This window comes from Sorex fumeus, unplaced genomic scaffold, assembly GCF_029834395.1.
Source record: "Sorex fumeus unplaced genomic scaffold, SorFum_2.1 ptg000158l, whole genome shotgun sequence".
In the NCBI taxonomy this organism is placed as follows: domain Eukaryota; kingdom Metazoa; phylum Chordata; class Mammalia; order Eulipotyphla; family Soricidae; genus Sorex; species Sorex fumeus.
The window spans coordinates 428,028-447,938 of NW_026606215.1; the positions used below are offsets into that span (position 1 = coordinate 428,028).

Genomic DNA, 19,911 nt, shown 5'->3' on the forward strand with positions numbered 1-19,911 from the left:
ACAGGGACAAATGGAGACGTTACTGGCGCCCGCTCGAGCAAATCGACGACTAACGGGAAGTTAAGTGATTAAGTGATTTTTTAGTAGTCGGAAATGTATTACTCATGTCAAACAATTTTTTTATTTGGTTTATCCCAATTATTTATTTGTTTTCTATATCATTAATTTATGCTTTTGCATTTATTATCACCTTTTGAAAAATTTTACTTTAGTTTATTTTACTTCTTTTCCTGATTACTTTCTTTAATTACATAAATTACTTGCTGAATTTTCAGACATTAGAAAAACAAATGTATGTACTCAAAATTATAGATTTCCCTCAAGCAGCTTATAAACTTTATCTTACCAATGTTGAAATTCAGTATTTTAAAAACTAACTTTCAGAGTCAGAGAGGTGTTTTAGGAAGTTAGGCCTTGCATGTGTTTCTAGTTTTCCCCCGGCATCAGATAGGCCCAATAACCTTCTTCCCAAATCCTAGCACACTAGAAGTGATTTCTGAGCATAAAGCCAGGAATAAGATCTGAGCATAGCTGGGTGTGGCCCAAACCACAATTCCTGGTAAAAGTGAATAAATAGAAACTAAGTACTCTCAAATTTCCATTTTAGTTTCTTTTACTCATGAGTAAATAGAAATTTATTTTTTACTTTCAGGAATTTGTGTTATCTCTATAACAATTATGTTCTATGTTTAATCAGGCTATATGATACCAGCTTTTATTTTAATTTGTTGGTACTAATATTAGTTCTGGCCAGTCATTGTAAGTATTCTCTGTGAGCTTGAGAGAATGTGCATTCTACACTGTTGGCGGACAGTGTATTGTATGTACAACTGAACTTATTTTACGAATCAAGGATATGTCTCAGTGATAAAGCATGTGTAAGGACTCAGATTTGATTCCTGGCGCTTCTAAAAATAAAATAAATAAACGAACAAGTTTATTGCTTTTTAAAATATTTTGTATCACAACTCATTTCGTTTGGGGGGTGAGTGTGGGCTTTCCAGTAGCAACCAGAAAAACTGCTAGACAAATTCTAAAAGAGCTGTAACACTTTTAACTAATTTCTTGATTTACCTATTAGTGATGATAGAATTGCCCACAAAGACGATGGTGTTAAGTTCTTCACATAAAAAAAGTGTCTGTCTGTGGCAGAGGCAGACTTGGGGTGGGGTTGGAAAGAGGAAAATTGAGGACATTGGTGTTGAGAAGTGTACACGGGTCAAAGGACAGGTGTTTGAGCATTGTAATACTGAAACTCAATCATGGACAACTTTGTTTTTCTCACGGTGATTTAATAAAAGAATTTTAAATACTTGAAATATTTTGAAACTACTTTATTAGGTGCATTTAAGTTGGAATTGTTAAATCTTTCTGGTAAGTCTGAATTTTAAATAATATATAGCAATCATACTAATTTCATTTTGTATTTATTATCTTCACAGGGCAAAGCCTGGCAAGCCACCAGTGAGGTATTCAATATGCAAAAAACAGTAACAACAAGTCTCACAATGGAGCTGTTACTGGTGACTGCTCGAACTATTTGTTGAACAGCGGAGGACAGTGCTACAGAGCTATTTATTATCTTAAATTCTGTTTTGTGTTGTATTAATAAACTTTCATTGACGTTCTTGTGGGCTGGAGCGATACCACAGTGTGTAGGGCGTTTGCCTTGCACACAGCCAACATGGACCCGAGTTGGATTCCTCCGCCCCTCTCAGAGAGCCCGGCAAACTACCGAGAGTATCTCTCCCACATGGTAAAGCCTGGTAAGCTACCCGTGACGTATTCAATATGCCAAACACAGTGACAAGTCTCACAGTGTTACTGGGCCCTCTTGAGCAAATCGATGAACAACGGGAGGACAGTGACAGTGACAGTGACCGTTCTTGTGGATATTACTATATATCTTTAGATTTATTGCTAACATTTCCCCCTTATTGTTTTATGTGTTTTTGTACTTAAAAAACACATGCAGCTTAAATTTGTATGTTTTTATCTGCTCTGACAATTTCACATTAAATTCAAGACATATCTATCATGATTCCTCATATATTTGAATTTATTTTGCCACCCAATTTTGCTATTTGTTTTTTCTTACTCTAATTTCTTTGTTTGGTTTTGGGGCCACACCTAGCAATGTTCAGGGGTTACTCCTGGCTTTTCACTTAGGAAGTACTCCTGGTGATACTTGGGGGACCACACGGGATGCCTGGGATTGAACTCTGGTTGGCTGTGTGCAAGGCAAGCACCTTACCCACTGTACTATCTCTCAGGTCCTCTCTAATTTTAAAATAAATTCTGGCATCTTCCCCACTCCTATTCTTTTAGACAGAGATTTTCCTCCCTCATATACATTTTTTCTCCATTGATTTAGAGACTATAAGACATTTTTAAACTTTTAGTCATTACCTAAAAGTTTCCTAGAGCTTAAATACCTTACGAATTATAATTCGGATCAGTAGTTTGGTATTTGTCCCAAATAAATATAAAATTTAGGATTTTTTAATTTTCAGTCAATTCCATCCCCCATCAATACACTAATGTTGACTCAAATATTGTTTATCATTGATTTTTGCTTCTTTAATCTCTTAGAAATTATTATAGCTTTTTATATGTATTGTTAACCTATTAAATGTTCGCACAATCTCTTCTTTTTTAAAAATTTTATTAAAACACCATGAATTACAAGGTTGTTTTTTTCTTTTTGGGTCATGCCTGGCGATGCTCTCAGGTTACTCCTAGCTCTGCACTCAGGAATCACTCCTGGCCGTGTTCAGGGGACCATATGGGATACTAGGAATTGAACCTCAGTTGGAGAGTGCAAGGCAAATGCCCTACCCACTGTGCTATCGCTCCAGCCCCTACAAAGTTATTCTTAGTTGAGTCTTAGACATACAATTTTGCAGCATGCATCCAACCACCAGTGTCAATCTCTCTCCACATATCCTCTTTGCTATCCAGACTTTCTTTTTTTTTTTTTTTTGGTAGAGAAAGTTCAATTTTTGTTTCCGTTTCTGGTCTTGGATTTCTAGCAGGACATCTGCTTGGTTGCTAGCAGGACATTGGGGGCTCACCACGTACCAGATAGATTGAGAGGGAGGGGCTGAACACATAGCCTATGGAGGCAAAATGTTTACATTTTCACTAAGGGAATAAAATTCACAAGGATTTCCATGTAAACACCCACCAGTACAGTACTCCAACCCTGACCCCCAACCAAGACCACCAAAAAATAACGCTCAGAAATTACTGCGCGTTAATATTCAGATATCATGTTTTGTGTTTATTTATTTTTGGGGGGACATATTCTGTAATGTTCTAGACTTTTGCCTGACTGCTCAGGGGAACAGGGCTCGGGGAACCCTCTGGGGTTCTAACCATGGATCCTGGGGCAGCTACTCCCAGTTCGACTAATTTTTTTTATTTTATATTTTTTATTTTTTATGTTAAGTATTTTTATTTTTTAAATTTATTTATTTATTTATTTTGAATACCCATCTCTCCACCAGTGACCGGTTCCCACCACCGTGGATCCCAGTATGCCTCCCACCCCCCACCCCCCACCCCAGACTGATATTTTTTAATTGCACAAAACTTCCAATTGCTGGAGTAGCTCCAACTGTTCATGTATTCTGTTACAACAGTTGAGCATGAAACTAAGTCAATCAAAAGCCCAGAATGGGCCTTGGGGTAACCCAGAATGATGCTCAGGAATTGAGGAATGGAAAGCATTCTATGTGTAGTCAATATTCCTGTCTATGTGTTTGTATATCTTCATATCCAGTGGTGTTCTCAAGCTACTCTTAGCTCTGTGCTCATCAACTCTTCAAACAGTGCTCAAGTCGACAATGCACTGAATTCAACTGGGATCTAAAATAGATCAGCCACATGAATTGAAAGTCCCTTCTTCGCTCTGTAGCTGAGTGGTCATTGATTAGTTTAGTAGTGGATGAATTATGCAGCAAAAATTAAATTCTTTCAAAATTTGAACCAGTGCTCAAGAAGAATTATAGAGTGGGTGTGCAGGAGAAAGTCACTTTTTCAGTTGTGTTGACCTATTGTTCAGCTATGAGTTTTAGTTTATTAGAGGAAAATATGAATAAAATGTATAGTAAAATGGAGGGCTGGAGCAATAGCACAGTGGGTAGGGCATTTGCCTTGCACGCAGCCCACCCGGGTGTGATTCCTCCATCCCTCTCAGAGAGACTAGCAAGCTACCAAGAGTATCCCACCCACATGGCAGAGCCTGGCAAGCTCCCTGGGGCGCATTCGATATGCCAAACACAGCAACAACAAGTCTCACAATGGAGACGTTACTGGTGCCTGCTGGAGCAAATCAATGAACAGTGGGACAATGGGACGACAGTGCTAAAGTAGTACAGTGTTTAATAGTAAAACACAAAACTTAGTTATTTTAGAAGTTTACTTTTTAGTTTGAAGAGTTGATATCTGTATTTATAGACTTAATTTCTTGCAATCCCTCACAAGGGCACCTGCCAATCATGGAGTGAAATAGGAACAATGGCTTAGGGTGCACAAGAATGGTGTGGTTTATGATCAATACTTGATTGCTTTGTATAATCAGTTTTATTATTTTCTATGTCAAGGCTTGCTTCACTTTATGTCGACGTAAATTTACTGGGTGTTGAAAGATAGCCCCATGACAAGTGGGCCCTAGCAAAGCAAGTCCCAGCCCATATCCCCCCTGCAGCTGCGGCAGGTTGACAACACCAGGTACCCCCATCTCCTCCTTGCCCCTGGAATTCGCCAGGTAAGGCCACAAGGCTGGAAAAGGCCTAATGAGGCATCTCCTTGCCATGGAATCCGCCTAATAAGGCCACAAGTTCAGAGAAAGCCTAATGAGGTATTTTCTTGCCCTGGAATTCACCTAATAGGGCCATAAAACCCGAAAAGGCGTAATTGACTGCCCGGTGGGATGGCCTGGTGACAGGTACAGAAGAGAGTGGCTGGTGCTGATGGCTTGTTGCAAAATGACTGGCTGCCTGCGTGCAGTATCTAATGTGATAATTCAAATGTATTGGGTGATTTGTGCGTGGGCATTTCTGAAATGCGCGGGAAGATGGCCTATAAAAAGCCCCCTTTGAAGAGGCTCGGGGCTCTCTGTCACTGATGGTTTGCGGTCATGCTGTGAGCCCAAGCATGCTCAAATAAACCTCTTGCTTTTGCATGGACTTGGTCTCTCAGAGTTCTCCTTGACAGGTGAGGCTGTCATGATCTCGGACCCTAACAGGTGTCAGGATATGGGACATATGAGTTAACTAATTTTGTGGGTGCTTATGAAAATGACACGTGTGTAGGATGTGTTTTTTCCTCGCCTGTGCTTGTGGTGGGAGGCTGATGCTCTTGCCTAGCAGGACTGCCCTCCAGATGCTGTGAATACACTCCTCCAAAATTTATTTGTTGACGTCTCCTTGTCTCCTTGGTTCATGACCTCAAAAACTTTGAGGCTCATGTGATATTTGATGTGGACTGAAGCACAACAGTACCTGTGGACAGCTGCAGAGATTTTTTGGCAAGTAAAACAGATTATATTTGGAGGGGCTTTTGAAGGTGTTGAGGGGAAGTGAGTGAGGAAGAGAAGAAAATCAGAGAGAGGGAGTAACGCGTTCAAGAAAGAACACAGGCCTCTCCGCCCTTGGGGAGAACCCCTACACACATCCCAGTATTAGACATGGAAGTATGAAAGTACACATCTCAAGAGGGCGACACATGTGCTGGGGCACTCCACGTGCTTGTGCCCCTGGGCATAAGGAGCACATAAGACCGGGCAGCATATAAGTCGCTACAGAGATTTTTTTCAAAGAACCACTTTGTATATGCTTTGTTCAAACCTTTACTCAGTTGCCCAGGGTGTCTGAAGAACTGATGTCCCCAAATCTCTCAGATTTGGGTATTAGGAGTCCTTTGTTCCTCCCAGGAAGTCACTAACGATCTTCTCTCTGGGCCTTTAAATCACTGTTCGGGACTTTGTGGAAGAATGGACGCAGTGCTAGTGACCCGAGCAGGCCTGCACACGACATGCCGAGATGGACCACAAGGGTCATGTGAAAGATCTCAGAACAAGCACATCATTTTCAGGATCAGTGAGTTTTTTTATTGTTTTTGTTTTCTTCTTTGTATCAATTTGGGAAGGGGCACACGAAGAAGTGCTCTGCGATGATTCGTAGTGGGGCGCCAGGAACCACATGGGTGATGGGGATGGAACCCAGATTTCCACTTCATACAAAGCAAGTGCCCTTCCACTGCACTATCACTAGGGCCCACAAACCAGTTCTCTGACACCATTAAGACTTGTGCTAACTTTCTAGAGAAGGCACACTCACAGTATTCCACTATTATGAAAAATACTAGAATTTTTTAAGTTTTCATTTGACTCATTTCAGTGTCTAGGGAGATTAAGTTCCTGCATTCCCAGCATCAGGCTCTGGACTTCCTCCTAAGTTGTCGAGAGACCATAGATGTGGTGGTTGGGATGGAGCCTGGACCTCCACCATTGAAGTCATATGCTTGCTCCACTGAGCTATCCCAACAGCCTAAAAATATGTCTATTCTATTATGAATCTTGCCAGCTACCTCATATTGATGACCTCATTCTCAATGAAACTGCAGCAATGCCAAATCCTGAAGCTGTGGTTTGAGTTCTGAAATTGATCACAGCAAGCCAGATAATAATTAATCCTATAGACCCTGGATGAATAGGCCAGCAGGCGGATCTCTGTGGTTCTCTCAGTAAAAACAGGCCCACAGAAAAGAGAAGATCCTCTGGGAGGAACACCGTGAGGAGCCTGACAGCCCTCATAGTAATTTGTGGGCTTTTGTATTTGTCTAGAACCAGTGATATCTGGGGGAGCATGGAGTGCTGGGGATCAAACCATGATCAGTCATGGGTAAGAACAACACCATCCCCTCTGTACTGTTGCTCCACCAAAACCAGCTTTGTCAATGGCTCAATAATTCACGTTTAAGGATTAAGGCTGAAGAAAATCTCTTAGTGAGTCAGAGTGAGAACAGCAGGTAGGCACACAGGGTGACAGGGAGAGATCGCTGAGCACCACCCAAAGGAACCCCTGATGACCATCAGGAAAAAACCCTCTGCAACACCAGGCCCCACAACAAAATAAAAGTACTTTTTCCAGTTTGCTCAAAAACCAAGCTAATGATCCGAGGCAAAGACAAGTGTAGGGACAGAGATTGGGGGGGGGGAGGTGGTTCTGCTGCTCCTGAAAAGGGCACCCCGACGTTGCGGGCTGTGCAGCCAGGCTGGTAAGTGACAGAGGGAGATGGGACATGGAGGGTTCCGAGTCTCATGGGCACATGACAGATGAAGAAGAATGGAGCAAAGTGAAGAAACAAAGCAAGTTTTCAAGATGCACAGTTTCGGAGAAGGAAGGTCAGCGTAAGCCCGACACACTCACCTGGATCCAGGAGCCCAAGGCAGCCGGGGTCGGCAGCACAATTCACACAAGTTCAGGGCACCACACACTGCGCAGTATCCATGCCAGGGAGGGACCGGAGACACTCACCTGTGTTGGGATCGGAGATCACCCCTGAGGATTCAGACAAAGAGTCCGGCGGGAATGCAAACCACACATCGAGATTTTATTATCCAGCTAGCTGGGGCTGAAGCATCCTAACACATAGGTCAGAGCTCAACCCTGAGTGCTTATAGTCAAGGGTTTATATAGCCATCCTGGGCTCTCAGGCCCCAGAAGCAAGCTCAAAGAAAAGAAAAAAAAACTTCCAAAAGTAGATATAACTTCAAGCATTCCAAATACAAACATGGGAGAAAAAAAAATCAATGTCATACTTCAAGAAAACATATTGTCAGTCAGATCCAGGATACATGAGACTTGTATATCAAGAAAATATTCCCATAATAAAAAAAATAAATCTTGGGGCTGGAGCGATGGCACAGTGGGTAGGGCGTTTACTTTGCACTCAGCCAACATGGCCGACACAGGTTCGATTCCCAGCATCCCATATGGTCTTCCAAGCACCGCCAGGAGCAATTACTGAGTGTATGAGCCAGGAGTAACCTCTGAGCATCGCCAGGTGTGACCCAAAATGTAAAAAGACTATCAATGTCATACTTCAAGAAAACATATTTTCAGTCAGATCCAGAATACATGAGACTTAAATATCAAGGAAATATTCTCATACATCAAGACAGCAAGAATTCCTATAGGTCAAGGCATGTTATCAGTCAGACATAGGACACAAGATACAGGTGTGTTGACTCCTAACTCTCCAGTCCTGTGTCTGTGTAAACATCAGGGGCTATTTCACACCAATTTGCTCCGTTAAGTCATATCCTCAGGGCCAGAGTTGCTTCCCACCAAATTGTACTTTCATCCAATTAACTCGTTTATGTCATATACCCTTCATGGCCGATCGACCAGGGTGAGAAATGTTTGGCTAGGTGCTCTTTACAACCAGGGTGACAAATGAGAAATGGTGGGCAAGCTGCTTCTCACAATTCATTGTACCTACGAGGACTGTCCTCCCATTGTTCATTGATTTGCTCAAGCAGGCCGAGTAATGTCTCAATCGTGAGACTTGTTACTGTGTTTGGCATATCAAATACATCACGGGTAGCTTGCCAGGCATTGCCGTGTGGGCGAGATACACTCGGCAGCTTGTGGGGCTCTCTGAGAGGGGCTGAGGAATCAAACTTAGATCGGCCTTGTGGGTCTCATGCAAGCCAAATGGCCCCCTCTGTGTTATGGCTCCAGTCCCTCTTTGATACATTTTACGGGTTCAAGCCACATGCAAGGCACTGGACTAATACCCATTGGATTATCGTTTTTTACTTTTCTCTTTATTGTGAGGATTTTCCTTTACTGAATCACCATGAGCTATTTACAAAGCTTTCATGGCTAAGTTTCAGTCATTCAATGATTGAACATCCAGCCCTCCACCAGTGTATTTTTCCACCACCGAAGTCCCCAGTATCCCTCTCGCACCCCCACCCAACCCCACATGCTGCCTGTATGGAAGGCACTTTCTTTTTCATTCTTTCTCTACTTTGGGGTATTATGGTTTTCAATACAAATACGAAGAGGTTATCATGTTTGGTTCTTTGTCTACTTTCAGCACACATCTCCCAACTCTTGGGCAGTGCTCAGTGCTCAGTGCTCAGGGATACCATCCCTAGCAATCCCTCCAACCATCATTGATCTAGTCACTGGACTCTTTCTTAAGCTCCTTATTTCTCACTTTTCTAGAAATAAATAACAGTTTGAATTCAAACAAGTTAAAGGCTTTGTTTACCAAATCAGTTGGGGGTGTGCAAAGCAGGAAAAAGTCAGTTCATTTGTACTTGAGAATTGTAACATAAAGAATGACTAGGAGTGTTCATTATTAAGAGATTAAAGTGTTAGATCTGCAGTATTTACAATAGGGTTCCCCAACCACCACTTGGAATAATTCTTGAGTGAGTAGACCAGAATAACCCCTCAGCCTCAAAGGGGTGGGATCCAGAAATGGAAAAAAATGGCCAAAGGGCAAGCTGTGAGGATCTCAGAGATGATGGAGGCATTGTTCATCCCAAAGGCTGCCGGAGATTGAATGAATCATTCAAGGTAAATTGAAATTCCGATTTTAGGGACTGGAGGGCATTTGCCTTGCACAGGATGACTGGGATACGATCCCAGCTTCCCCTCCCAAGTCCACCCGGAGTGATCCTGCCTTCAGAGCCACTGGGCATTTCTGGCTGTACCCTTACCCTCAACTCCCCAAAAAACAAGTCTGTTTTGTGAATTGAACAGAAAGGTCGATGTCAGGGTGAGCAGGTTTATGAATGACAGATGTGTCAATTCAATCTCTGTGATCAAGGCTTTCTATGCCTGTAGATGATTTTCTGAGCTCACCTCCAGTATCACATGGTTCCTTGCTACCACCGGCAGTAATCAGCTACCTGGGCAGCACTGGGTGCTTAGTATTTCCATCTTTGGAGTGGGTGCCAAAGCCAGCAGTACTCAGGGCTTATTCCTGCCTTTGCACTCCGGAATCAATCCTGCTGGGGCCAGGCTCAGAGGGCATACACGGCAGTGCTTTGGGGACCATATGGGGTTCTGGGTCTCCAACCCATGTCAGCTGTGTCAAAGCAAATGCCTTACTTATGCTACCATCTCTCTGGCCCCCACCATTTTTTTAGCTTTTTGGGTCGCATCCAGCGATGCTCAGGAGTTATTTCTGCCTCTGCATTCAGGAATCACTCCTGGCGATGCGTGGGAGATCATGGGATGCTGAGGTTCGAACCCAGGATTGACTGGGTGCAAAGCAAGTGCTTATCTGCTGTACTATCTCTACTACCCTGATTTAAAAGACTTTTCTCAAAGTAATTGTGTCATCTTTTTCCAATGTCCAGAAAAAAATCCCATGCTTACTAAATACAATGTTATTTCTGTGGTTTTGGAGAGTGGCTGGGCCACATCCAGCGGTGCTCAGGAATTGCTACAGAAGGTGCTCAGAGCACTGTATGTAGTTATGGGGATATGAACCAGTGCCCACCATATGCCAGGCAATATCCATACTAGCTCTTCATTTAAAAATGTGATTGCAAAGAAGCTGTGTAACAGTACTCCCGGGGCTGAATTATCTGCCCTTCTCCCCTTCAACACTTCCTATGTTGAAGTCCTAACATCCAGGACCTCCTAATGGTTTGGAAGGAATTTATGTAGGCAGGCAGACAGATAGGGAAGGTTCTCTACCAAGGTAATGCCAGTAAATTTCCCGGGAATAGCTGTAAGTTTGTGAAGGCCAACCCTGCAGAAAACGGAAACTAAGGCCTGATCAGACCCTCACTTATGGCCAGAGAAGCTCCTGCAGAAATAAAAGGCCAGGGAAAAAATTTCAAAGAAGACCATCACCTCTCCCAACGTCCCTAGGCAACCTCCTTACCAACAACGGACTTTTACCTAGCTTAAAACCCCACATGAGTGCAGGCTGGAGAAACCCTATAAAGGCCACCTTGAACAAAGGAATGGCGCGCAAATGCTGCCTGAGCCCATGTGCTGCTTGTACCCACATGGGTGAGCACATGTGTCGCCCACATATCCCCTCTAGAGATGTGGACATTCATGCTTTCCTGTCTGATACTGGGGTGTCTGTAGTGCTCTCTCTGCCCTTGGAGAAGCCCAGGATGCCTCCTGATTGTGTTACTCTCCACTCTCCAACTTTCTCTCCCTCCTTCCCTTCAAAACCTCCAATTAAAATCTGTTCAACTTCACTGCTTGTCTTCATTAAACAATGAATACGACTCCTGAAATTCTTTTTTGAGAGTCGAGACAAGACCCCAGTAATCTGTAGGTGAAAACGGATGTTGGAGCTATAGGTAATAGGCTGGATATTTCTTTTATTTATTTATTTATTTAAAGATTTTATTATTGAAACCCTGTGAGATAGACCCTTACAAAGATGTCCACGTTAAGATTTTCAGTCATACAGTGTTCCAACGCCCATCCCTCCACCAGTGTACATTTCCCAGCACCAGTGTGCCAGGTTACCTCCCGTCATCCCCCACCCAGCCTGCCTCTACAGAAGACACTTTTCTTCCCTCTCCCTCCCTTCTTTCCTCCCCACAGTCAGCAGATTTCTTGAAGTTTTGAGGAGACACATCCACTGGTGCTCAGGGCATCAGAACCCTCGCCTGTGTGTCCTGCACACTGACCACACACCCAGTCCATCTTTTTACTTCTCTGTCCAACAGTGCTCACTGACCACATTGAGGCATTTCTGTTCTGAAATGTAAGTAGTTCACTTGGATTTTATGGGGGTTTTGATGTCCCTTCGGAACATCTGAGTACATGTCCCCATATCTGGCCTAACCACAAGGTCATAACAGGGTGCAGGTGGGAGTTACATTATCTATTCTGAGCCAGCTTTTGCAACTCTAGCTTTTACAGCTTTTAGTGTTTTCTGGTTAACTCTTTCCTACCACTTAACTCTTTCATGACTATTAGCCTGGGTGGCCCTTACAGATCCTCTCAGAATGGGAGAAGCATGCTGAAAATAGACTATAGACCAAATATGATTGCTACTCAATGCCTCTTTTGCAAACCACAACACCCAAAAGGAGAGAGAGAAAACAAAATGGAATGCCCTGCCACAGAGGCAGGGTGGGATGGGGGGGATAGGGGGTGGGAGGGATACTGGGACCCGTAGTGGTGCAAAATGGGCACTGGTGGAGGGATGGGTACTTGATCATTGTATAACTGAAACCCAAGCACAAAAATTTTGTATGTCTACAACTGTACCTCATGGTGTTAAACTAATAAAAATTTTAAAAAAAGAAAATTCAGGATTAGCTGGTAACAGGTGTAAAGGTATAAAGTGGTGGGAGTTGAGGATGAAGAGGAGATGGGAGGATTAAAGTCACAGGAATTGGGCCGGAGTGATAGTGCAGTGAGTTGGCGATTGGCCTTGCGTGTGGCTGTCCTGGATTGGAACCCCAGCATCCCAGATGGTCTCCCAAGCATTTCTGAATGCAGAGGCTGGAGTTACCCCTGAGTATCTTTGCGCGCGGTCTAAAAGCAAATCAAAAATATTGAAAAAATAATAAAATCACAAGAATTCCTGAAACATGGACTGGGCTCAAATCAGCTTTGCCCAAAAGGTGAGAGAGAGAGAGAGAGAGAGAGAGAGACAGAGACAGAGAAACAGAAATCGACAGAAACAGAGAAGAAAAGTGCCTGCCATAGATGGGGGTGGGCAATGGGAAACTAGGGAACCGGTGGTCGAAAATGTACACTGGGGAAAGAAAGATGGCGGCTGCACGGGAGCCTTGTGGACAGCAGTTTTGAGCCGGGGGTGGGAGCGGCAGGGACCTCATGGGAAGGGGGGCGTAATGGGCCGTCCTTCACGCCTGACCGAGGTCGCCAGCTGCCCCCCACGAGCGGCTCTCCGGCACGGCCACGACTCCAGAGCACAGAAACCAATCTCTTAACTATCTAACTTTTAATAGAAATTCTTCCAGGGTTAATAAGTAAAATAGCAGAAATCAATAGCAGCCGCGCGACATCATTTTATTCTTAAACCAAGTTGTAGAAAGCAAATCATTTCACAACGCTGATTCAGGATGTCTGATTGGGGGAGGGGTCGTAAACTCTATACAATAACTGTGCATCTTCTATCAAAGCAATGTATCTAGTCAAAGTAGATAGAGTATTAACTAGAACTCATCTGCCTCACAGGAATTGGGAGGGGTGGGAGGTGGGGTTCTATTGGGGTTCGCGGTTAAAAATAAGTATTGGTAAAGGGAAATGTGTTTGATATTTACATGACTGAGACCTAAACCCGAAAGCTCTGTAACTTTTCCCACAGTGATTCAATAAAGAAAGAAATTATAAAAAAAAAAGAAAATGTACACTGGTGAAGGGGCAGGTGTTGGGACATTTTATGACCGAAATCCAATCATAAACAACTTTGTCACTGTATTTCACTGGGATTCAATTAAAACAAAATTTTAAAAATAATAACCATAAAAGGGGTTGGTCCAATTTTTTAACCCTTTCTTGTTCTCTGGTTGCACTCAGAGGCTACTTCCAGCCCTGTGCTCTAGGAGAGTCACTCCTGACAGTTAGTGGGGGACCAGGCATTGCAGGGATCCAACCTGGGTCTCTGGCATGCAGAGCACTCACTCGGCTCTTATCTAATTTCTTAACATGCAAACTGGTGGGCCTGCTCAGAGGGAAGCACGGGAGCATGTGGGTGCTGGAGGACTCTTCCGGCTGCTGGAATATCTCCAGGATTGGGGTGGTGGAGCCCCGCAGCCGCTTCCCATAGAGAGTAAACAATCTCTCAGAAACAAAGAGTGGCAAATGCACGTTCACATTTGCATGGAGGAATCTAGGAAAGAGACCCAACGTGATGAACACTAGCAGAAGCACAGAACAAGGGAGAACAAAGGACAGGAGACTACCCCAGTCTGTGTTGTCCCACTTCTACAGAGGAGGAACTTTCTGGTGAGGTCTGTACCTTAGGGAGTCCCGTTACCTCCACAGTGGACGCGTTCCTGATTCTGTAGGATTTTGACAAATGAATGAACCACTTCCACACAAAATTCTAAGGCTTAAGAAGTGAGTTTACTGTACATTCAAGTCAGTCAAGGAAAACAAAACTGTACATCGCCCACCCCAAAGTCCAAGCATCTCCTCCTGCCCATTTATGACGTCACTCGTCCTGTCCCACGATGGCGAGTCCTGAGTACGATGGCCTGGTCCTGTCCCTCGCCGTCTGCTCACCTCCAGTGTACGATGGTCTGGTCCTGTCCCTCGCCGTCTCCTCGCCTCCAGTGCATGATGACCTTGTCTTGTCTCTGCACCGTTCACTCTCCTGGGTCTGGAACCTGTGCTGGCCTGGAAGCTGTCACCTATTTCCTCCCTGTTGGACCCTGCTGCTTATCTTATTGGGCTTGTCTGGGACTGTCCCCGACAAGCTCCTGAGCTTTCCTCATCTTTATTAACAGTCGCGTGCACATGGGCATGGAACTTTGCTACCCTGTTCTCTCTGTGGCCAGGGGTGAGGAGCAAATAGAGTGTTGCCCAGCTCGAGAGATCGGGGGTGTTCCTGTTATTTGCTGCTTTGCCCCCTCCCCTCCCAGCTCTCCATGACCTGTTGTGACAGGAAGCAAGACTGAGAACAACCCATTAAAGCAATCAGTTGTCCTGGTCTCTTCAAACTTCTCCCACGGCAGCATTCCTTCCACACACACACACACACACACGCACACACACACACTCCCCACCCCTGTCAGCTGGTACCCACAATTCCCTTCAGGATCAAGAGCAAAGTTCTATCTTCTGTATGGACTTCCTGCTGAAAAAGGGGGCTGCTGAGTTTTCCTGGGGCCCCTGCGTTCTCTGACTAGGGCAGGACTAAGAAGTTGACCCTCAGAAGCTGAGCAAGTTTATCTGGCAGCCAATCAGATGCTCTCTGGAGTTGCAGAACTCAGGGCGACAGGCATGAAGAGGAAATCTGAGGTCACGGTCACGGTCACGATCCTCCCGTTGTTCATCGATTTGCTCGAGCGGGCCCAGTAACGTCTCCATCATGAGACTCGTTACTGTGTTTGACATATCGAATACGTCATGGGTAGCTTGTCAGGCTCTGCCGTGCGGGTGAGATACTCTCGGTAGCTTGCCGGGCTCTCCGAGAGGGCGGAGGAATCGAACTCTGGTCGGCCATTGTTAGCCATTTGTAAGGCAAATGCCCTACCGCTGTGCTATCGCTCCATAATTTATGACTGGCAGGAGCACACTGGGAAACCGGAAACTATTGTGTGGGGGAACGTAGCCAAGTTCCAGGGGTCTGGAGCAAGTGTTTCTGGACCTCTAATGAGCCAGGAGCCGGGGTGTCCTGGGGTTTTTTCGAGAGCACAGGTTTCTCAACTCTGACATGCACCCCCAACCTTAGTTCCTGGGGCCACAGTGACAGTACAGTGGATAAGGCAGTTGCCTGGCACACAGCCAACCTGAGTTGGATTCCACTCGAGCACTAAGAGACTAAGGGAAGCACTGGACATTTAAAACTTACATCTTATTAGAGAAGAACCCAAAAAGCCAATGCTTTTTGTTCAGGCACAGATCTGACACTTCGTGCTTTTCTTAAGAGAAAAAAAAAACCGTTAGCACTGGATCAGAAAAGTAAGCACTCTATCTCCTAGGGCAGAGACCCATATTAAAGTTTCCTGTGTATAGATGTAGGCAACATTCAGGATTAAAGTTTCCTGTGTATAGACGTAGGCAATATTCAGGGTTTTCTTTGAAAAAGCAAAGCCATAAGTTACTATCTTATGTATTCCTCAGTTAACGGAAAGGTAAGAATCTAAGACATTCATGAAAACAGCAAAACCCACATCAACCACTTTTTCTGTTAGAACCGAGACCCAAAGGACCACCTTTGCACTCATGCAGGAATACTGTCACTCCTTTTGAAAAGGTTAGAAACAAAGTAGCCAGTGTTCTTGTCAGAGAGATAAAACAGAAGTAACCATCTTTAAAACCTCATCTCCCATTCCTTCAACTTCTTGTTCGTGAGGTCTAGAGCTCCTCACATGTTTCAAATATTTTCTAGATCCATCCCCTCAGGCCCACAGCTTGGTTGTCAATACTCCCTTCCTTGAACAAGGCCCCTTTTCACATCCTGAATCCAGTGCAGTTCTTCCCCACTCCAAGGATTTCATGAAGCCACAGAGAGATGCTAAGGCACTTGCCTGGAACATTGCTGACCCGGGTTCCATCCCCAGCACCCATAGAGGACCCTGAGCCAGCCAGGAGTGATCCCTAAGTGCAGACCCAAGTCAGCCTTGAGCATCACTGGCTGTATAGTGCAGAAACCAAACCTTGAAAAACCACAGAACTAAACAGAAAAAATCGTGATCCTTGTCCCAGTGAACTTTCCCCCATGATCCTGCAGTGGTCACTGAAGTGGGTTATTTCCCATGAGGACATTCATTCTGAGTTGTGGGTAAGAAAGATCCGATGACTCATTTTCCCATCTGTCTAGAGAGCTCAACTTTGTGTTGTTACATCGTTCAAGGTTTGACACTGGGCCTTCTGATGTGGGAACGAGATCTGAGATGGGGCTGAGGCTGGGATCAGGGCACCTGACTGAAGAGGAGAAGGTCACACCCGGCGATGCTCAGGGGTTACTCCTGGCTCATACAATCAGGAATTGGTCCTGGCAGTGCTCGGGGGGCCATATGGGATGCTGGGAATCGAACCTGTGTTGGCCATGTTTGCTGCATGCAAAGCAAACGCCCTACACACTGAGCTATCTCTCCAGCCCCGAGATTGATTTTTTTTATTATGGGAATAATTTCTTGATATACAAGTCTCATGTATCCTGGATCTGACGGACAATATATTTTCTTGAAGCATGACGTTGATTATTTTTTTTTCTCCCATGTTTGCATTTTGAATGCTTGAAGTTATATCTACTTTTGGAAGTTTTTTTTTCTTTTCTCTGAGCTTGCTTCTGGGGCCTGAGAGCCCAGGATGGCTATATAAACCCTTGACTATAAGCACTCAGTGTTGAGCTCTGACCTATGTGTTATGATGCTTCAGCCCCAGCTAGGTGGATAATAAAATCTCGATCTGTGGTTTGCATTTCCGCTGGACTCATTGTCTCTCTGAATCTTCAGGGGTGATCCCGGATCCCAACAAAGGTGAGTGTCTGCAGTCCCTCACTGGCAGGGATACTGCGCAGTGTGTGGTGCCCTGAACTTGTGTGAATTGTGCTGCCGACACCGTCTGCCTTGGGCTCCTGGATCCAGTTCAGTGTGTCAGGCTCACGCTGACTGTCATTGTCCTAAACTGTCCATCGTGAAAACTTGCTTTGTTTCTTCATTTTGCTCCATTCTTCTTCATCTGTCATGTGTCCATGAGACTCAGAACCCTCCATGTTCCATCTCCCTCTGTCGCTGGCTGCACAGCCGGCAACGTCAGGGTGCCCTTTTCAGGAGCAGCAGAACCACCTCCCACCCCACCATCTCTGTCCTACACTTGTCTTTGCCTCGGATCATTAGCTTGGTTTTTGAGCAAACTGAAAAAAAGTACTTTTATTTTGTTGTGGGGCCTGGTGTTGCTGAGGTTTTTTCCTGACGGTCATCAGGGGTTCCTTTGTGCGGTGCTCAGTGATCACTCCCTGTCACCCTGTGTACCTACCTGCTGTTCTCACCCTGACTCACTAAGAGATTTACTTCAGCCTTCATACTTAAACATGAATGAGTGAGCCATTGTCAAAGCTGGTTTGGGTGGACCAACAGTACAGCGGCGATGGTGTTGATCTTACCCATGACCGACCATGGTTTGATCCCCAGCACTCCATGCTCCCCCAGATATCACTGGTTCTAGACAAATACAAAGGCCCAAAAATTACTTTGAGGACTCTCAGGTTCCTCATGGTGTTCCTTCAAGAGGATCTTCCCCTTTCTGTGGGCCTGTTTTTACTGTGAGAACCACAGAGATCCACCTGCTGGCCTATTCATCCAGGGTCTATAGGATTAATTCTTATCTGGCTTGCTGTGTTCAATTTCAGAACTCAAACCACAGCTTCAGGAGTTGTCATTGCTGCAATTTCATTTGAGAATGAAGTCATGAAATATGTGTTAGCTGGCAAGATTCAGAATAGAAAAGGCATATTTTTAGGCTCAGTGTAGCAAGCATATGACTTCAACGGTGGAGATCCAGGCTCCATCCCAATCACCACATCTATGTCTCTCGACAACTCAGGAGGAAATCCAGAGCCTGATGCTGGAAGTGGAGGAAATTAGTCTCCCTGGGCACTGAAATGAGTCCATTTGAAACTTAAAAAAATTCTAGTATTGTTGATACTAGTGGAATACTGTGAGTTTGCCCTCTCTAGAATGATAGTACAAGCCTTCATGGTGTCAAAGTACTGGTTTTTGGGCCCTAGTGATAGTGCAGTGGAAAGTACATTTGTTTTGTATGAAGTGTTCACCTGAACTCCATCCCCATCACCCATATGGTCCCTGGTGCCCCACTATGACTCATCGCAGAACACTTCTTCGTGTGCCCCTTCCCAAATTGATACACACAAGAAAACAAAAAGAAGAAAAAACTCACTGATCCTGAAAATAATGTGCTTGTTCTGAAACGTTTCACATTGTCCTTGTGGTCCATCTCGGCATGTCGTGTCCGGGCCTGCTCAGGACACATGCACTGCATCCTTTCTTCCACAGAGTCCCGGACAGTGATTTACAGGCACAGAGAGAAGATTGTTAGCAACTTCCTGAGAGGAACAAAGGATTCCTGATACTCAAATCTGAGAGATTTGGGGACATCGGTTTTGCAGACACCCTGGGCAACTGAGTAAAGGTTTGAACAAAGAATATGCAAAGTGGTTCTTTGAAAAAAATCTCTGCAGCGATGTATATGCTGCCTGATCCCACTTGCTCCTTATCCCCAGGGGGCCAAGCACATGGAGTGCCCCAGCACATGTGTCGCCCTCTTGAGATGTGTACTTTCATACTTCCATGTCTAATACTGGGATGTGTGTAGGGGCTCTCCCCAAGGGCGGAGAGGCCTGTGTTCTTTCTTGAACGCGTTACTCCCTCTCTCTGATATTCTTCTCTTCCTCACTCACTTCCCCTCCACACCTTCAAAAAGCTCTCCAAGTATAATCTGTTTTACTTCCAAAAAAAATATCTGCAGCTCTCCACAGGTACTGTTGTGCTTCAGTCCACATCAAATACCACATGAGCCTCAAAGGTTTTGAGGTCATGACCAAAGGAGACAAGGAGACGTCAACAAATAAATTTTGGAGGAGTGTATTCACAGCATCTGGAAGGCAGTCCTGCTAGGCAAGAGCATCAGCCTCCCACCACAAGCACAGGTGAGGAGAAAACACATCCTACACACATGTCATTTTCATAAGCACCCACAAAATTAGTTAACTCATATGTCCCATATCCTGACACCTGTTAGGGTCCGAGATCAGGACAGCTTCACCTGTCAAGGAAAATTCTGAGAGACCAAGTCCATGCAAAAGCAAGAGGTTTATTTGAGCATGCTTGGGCTCACAGCATGACCGCAAACCATCAGTGACAGAGAGCCCCGAGCCTCTTCAAAGGGGGCATATCCTTGATTCGTAAAATAAATTCAGTTGTACATACAATACATATCCTTGATTCGTAAAATAAATTCAGTTGTACATACAATACACTGTCCTCCAACAGTGTAGAATGCACATTCTCTCAAGCTCACAGAGAATACTTACAATGACTGGCCAGAACTAATATTAATACCAACAAATTACAATAAAAGCTGGTATCATATAGCCTGATTAAACATAGAACGTAATTGTTATAGAGACAACACAAATTCCTGAAAGTTAAATAATAAATTTCTATTTACTCATGAGTAAAAG

The 19,911-nt window shown here is 44.5% G+C and overlaps 1 non-coding gene across 1 annotated transcript; it reads right to left on the reverse strand.

Annotated features, from left to right (window-relative positions):
- Nucleotides 1-991: 991 nt before the first annotated feature.
- LOC130016601 (U7 small nuclear RNA) lies at nt 992-1,053 on the reverse strand. The gene has a single exon (XR_008791246.1). It is a non-coding gene; the product is annotated as a U7 small nuclear RNA (small nuclear RNA).
- Between the last annotated feature and the right edge of the window lie 18,858 nt (nt 1,054-19,911).